Source organism: Sprattus sprattus, assembly GCF_963457725.1.
Source record: "Sprattus sprattus genome assembly, chromosome: 12".
NCBI classification, from domain to species: domain Eukaryota; kingdom Metazoa; phylum Chordata; class Actinopteri; order Clupeiformes; family Clupeidae; genus Sprattus; species Sprattus sprattus.
The window spans coordinates 3,474,270-3,479,269 of record NC_137910.1 but is presented as its reverse complement, the minus strand read 5'-3'; the positions used below and the strand labels follow the sequence as shown (position 1 = coordinate 3,479,269).

The following is a 5,000-nucleotide window of genomic DNA, read 5'->3' as shown; positions in this document are numbered from 1 at the left end:
TCGGTCCAGACCACTGGTCTGTTTTAGCTGTGGTGGTTAGACACCAATGTAAGAGACACACACACACACACACACACACACACACACACACACACACCCCTTGGTGCGGGACCACAGGCTTGACAGGGAGTGACCATTGACCGGCCGTGGTCAGTGATTCTCAGGGGCAGTCGAGGTGACAAACTCTGACAGGATACAGACGCCTCAACTGATGACGTGTGAACCACAGCTACTGCCAGTTACTGCCTTTACACGCACACACACATACATACATACGCAAACAAGCATGCACACACACACACACACACACACACACACACGCACGCACGCACGCAAGAATGCACACACACACATACACACACAGACACACAAACACACACACAAACACACACGCATGCACAGACAAAAGAACAAATAGACACAAAGACATACAAGGGCTGGACAAACACATAAAAACACACACACACCCACACAAAGACACCGTAAAACACACAATGACAAAACAAATATACACACACACACACACCACACAACCATGCCATCACCCTCCTCCAGACCTAACAAAAGACACCATAATCCCCCCTCCGCACACACACACACACACACACACACACACACTCCTTGGCTTTGAGATGGACGTGGGGTCGAAGGAGACTTCCCAGAGGCCACACACACAGTCACTGCTTGACTGACACGGGCCGAAGGAGACTTACATACACTAACACACAAACACACACACACACACCTCTGTGGCTGTGCGGGTCTGAAGGAGACTTTCCCAGAGGCCTACACACAAACACACAAAAACACACACACACACATCTCCTTGGCTGTGAGATGGACGCGGGTCCAAAAGAAGACTTTCCCAGAGGCCTACACACACACACACACACACACACACACACACACACACACACAAAAACACATCTCCGCGGCTGTGAGATGGACGCGGGTCCAAAAGGAGACTTTCCCAGAGGCCTACACACACACACACACACACACACACACACACACACACACACACATCTCCGTGGCTGTGAGATGGACGCGGGTCCAAAAGGAGACTTTCCCAGAGGCGTACACACACACACGCACACACACACGCACACACACACACACACACACACACCATCTCTGTGAGATGGACGCGGGTCCAAAAGGAGACTTTCCCAGAGGCTTCTTTATCAGCCCGGCTGACGGGGGCCCAGGCTCTGTCCATTCCGACGCCTCGCCGGGCCGTGCGGATAACACAAGAATGCAAACGAGCTCCGACTCCAACTGCTCCGACTCCTCAAGGCGCTTTTCCAAGCACCACCCAACACCTCCGCCCCCCCCCCCCCCCCCTCCACTCCACTCCCCAGTGCACCCACCCCCCCCCCCCCCCCATCCACTCCTCAGAGTAGCAGAGCTCCCTTTGGTCTCTGTTGTTTACCACTCAGGGTTTGAGGAGGGGAGACCTGTTGATGAAACTCAGCCTGAACCCTTTTATGCCTCCTCAACCTGGAATGAACACACACACATACACACACACACACACAGACACACACACACACACACACACACACACAAACACACACACACACACACACTCATCTCAGCCTGAACCCTTTCATACCTCCTCAACCTGGAATGAACACACACAAACACACACACACACACACACACCCACAGACACACACACACACACACACACCCACATACACACACACACACACACACACACACACACACACACACCCACAGACACACACACACACACACACACACACACACACACACACACACACACACACACACACACACACACACACACACACACACACACACACACATCTCAGCCTGAACCCTTTCATACCTCCTCAACCTGGAATGATTCAGTGTTTCTTTGACCCCCACTATGAATTCTGGGAGAGAGAAGGTCATTAAATCATGTCCAATCCCATTAAATGTTGGTGGACATGTGCTGTTACGCATAACATACACACACACACACACTCACACACACACACACACACACACACATTAAATGGTGGGGGACATGTGCTGTTACGCATAACTTCATTCATTTCATTTGGGAATAGGGGATGGGCTTGACCTCTTTCAATAGAAAGATAAAAAAACTATATTTTAATAAATATTTCTTTTTTCAAATGTGAAATATCATGATTTATCTCCAATCATATCCCACTAATATCATCCCTATATCCATCCCAAATCATGGCCTGTTGTTCACTTGCACTAAATACCTGAGAAAACTTGAAATATCATCAATCATCAGCAAATAGCAGAATTCCTCAACAACATCAACAACACGCCAATAACATCATCCTAAATCATAGCCTGTACTCCGACACTAATCCCAGGGAAGCCGTAGGCTGGGACGGAGAGAGCAGAGTAGGGACTTGGGAGTATGGAGAAGGGCGTGTGGCAGATGTACTCTTCACCTTGATGGTCGGGAAACATTTCTGAAGAGTGAGTGTGCCTGCCTGAGGGAGTGAACACACACACACACACACACACACACGCACACACACACACGCGCACACACGCCAGACGCACGCACGCACACACGCACGCACGCACACACACACACACACACACACACACACACACTCACACAGTGTGCGTGTGTGAGTGTGCCTGCCTGAGGGAGTGAAGGCCATTGGCCTCTCTGTTCTGCTCTGTTCAGAGCCCTGCATCAAAGACCTGGGAGGGACTTGCAGCAGTGAACCTTCAATTTGACTGTCGCCTGAAGGGAGAGGGGAGACTGTCCACGGCAACAGCACATCTGGATCCCAGTCAGGTCAGCGGCCAGCTTTGGATATGGCTCGGATAAGATTAAGACAGGGATGTGGCGCGGTTTCTAGTGTTGTTTCATTGAAATCCGGGATGGACCTGTTCCAAGCTTGGCGGCAGTCTAGACTCTCTCGCTCAAGGCAACCACACACAGCAAGCAATGCGACGGTTGAAGTTGATGGTGGAACTCTGTTTGTTATGAGAAATCGCTCAGTAACACACCTTACTCAGAACGCGTCTATATCTCTCTCTCTCTCTCTCTCTCTCTCTCTCTCTCTCTCTCTCTCTCCCTCTCTCTCTGTCTATCTCTTTCTCTCTCTCTCTCTCTCTCTCTCTCTCTCTCACACTCTCTCTCTCTCTCTCTCTCTCAGGTGAGTGTACGGTGGAATTCCTGAGCGTCTGAATCATGCCATTGAGCTGAGCTCCCAAACACTAAACACTGTTCCTGTAGAAGGAGAGGGGGGCGGGGGGGGGGGGGGGGGGGTGGGGGGGGGAGAATTCCTCTGGATCTCACTCACCCTGCCTGCTGCTATGAGTCAGTAATGTCAGTTATGAATGAGAAGAGGGCAAGCCAAAAGGGACAAAATTAATAGGGATGTGTGTTGTGGGATCTATAGGGTTTGTTTTCTCAGACCTATTTCACCCCTCATGTGCTCTGTGGCTCTGTGTGCTGGGGGTGTTTGAAGCTGTGTGGGATTCACACACACACACACACACACACACACACACACACACACACACACACACACACGTACACACACACACAGAGAGGCTGTATGGGCTCTATGTCTCCAATCACGCCTATTGTTCAAGTCAAGCTGCGGTGCTATTGTGTGTCTCAAGCAGAAAATTGAAGAGGCAGCAGTTCCCTGTGTGACTGACAGCAGAGATCAAATACCAGGTGTTCACACACACACACACACACACACACACACACTCACGCTCATACAGGCATGCACACACACACACAGGCGCACACACACACACACACACACACACACACACACACATATCCTCACAATCACACTCACACACAAATACACACACACCCTCACAATCACACTCACACACGCCCTCACACCCACACACACACACAAAGAGGTCACCTGAGCCTGTTTATCAGTTACAGTAGGTACATAGCATGTGTGTATTTATGTATCGTGGTAAACAACATGACTCCTTTCAAGAGCAGCTTTCACGGGAGAAACAATGATTGGAATCTCCTTAGGCAGGGTAAAGTCTGGGCCCCCCAGGTAGGGCTCTGTGCATAGAATAGAGCAGGTTTAATGGGACACACACACACACACACACACACATCCTCACAATCACACACACACACACACACACACACACACACACACACACACACACACACACACACACACACACACACACACACACACACACACACACACACACACACACACTCACACTCACACTCACACACTGACCTCTGTGCTTATCTGATACAGGCAAATTCTTTTAAAGATCAATAGCAAACAATCTACCCAGGTACACTACAGAAGGGCCAGGTATCCATTAACTCACTCCCTCTGAAGTCATTCATCTGAGATTTATTCATTTACAGTCACACTCAAACAGGAGCTTCAGTCACGTGTGGAAGAGAAACAGTGCTTTAAATCACGCTGGCATAGCCATAAATAAACACATAAAAACACAATGACGCAATACAACTATAGAGCTGATCTCATGAAGCAAATAGCACTCATAAATAAACACATCCTGGTAAATAACAACAAAGACCTCGCAAGTCATCCCACCAGGTTTAGCACAGGGATGGTGTTGAGTGATATGTACATATAGAGTATATGAACGTGTTGAGTTATATTTACATAGAGTATATACATGTGTTGAGTTATATGTACATATTGAGTATATGAACGTGGAATAAAACAGTAGAGGTAAGAGTCGTGTGTTAATTTGTTCCTTCTTTTTCTCGTTAGAGTACTTACAGTAATGAATTTAGAGTAGTCAATGTCTGACAAAGACACAGGGAAAATCAATCAATCACTGAAAGAAGGATTACGTGCAGACTGAAATGAGCCTCTGGGATCTGTAAAGCTAGAGACAATTTCAGTTGTAATTGGCGCTATATAAATAAAATTGAAATGAATTGAAATTCTAATTCTAATCCACTCAGAGTAGAAGACCTCTCAGACTCCCTCGTCATCTCTGTTAAGTTT

The 5,000-nt window shown here is 48.3% G+C and overlaps 1 protein-coding gene across 2 annotated transcripts in view; it reads right to left on the bottom strand.

Annotated features, from left to right (window-relative positions):
* The window catches only part of LOC308373353 (uncharacterized protein), a 45,164-nt gene that overhangs the window by 38,743 nt on the left and 1,421 nt on the right, over positions 1–5,000 (bottom strand). The window lies entirely within an intron of this gene.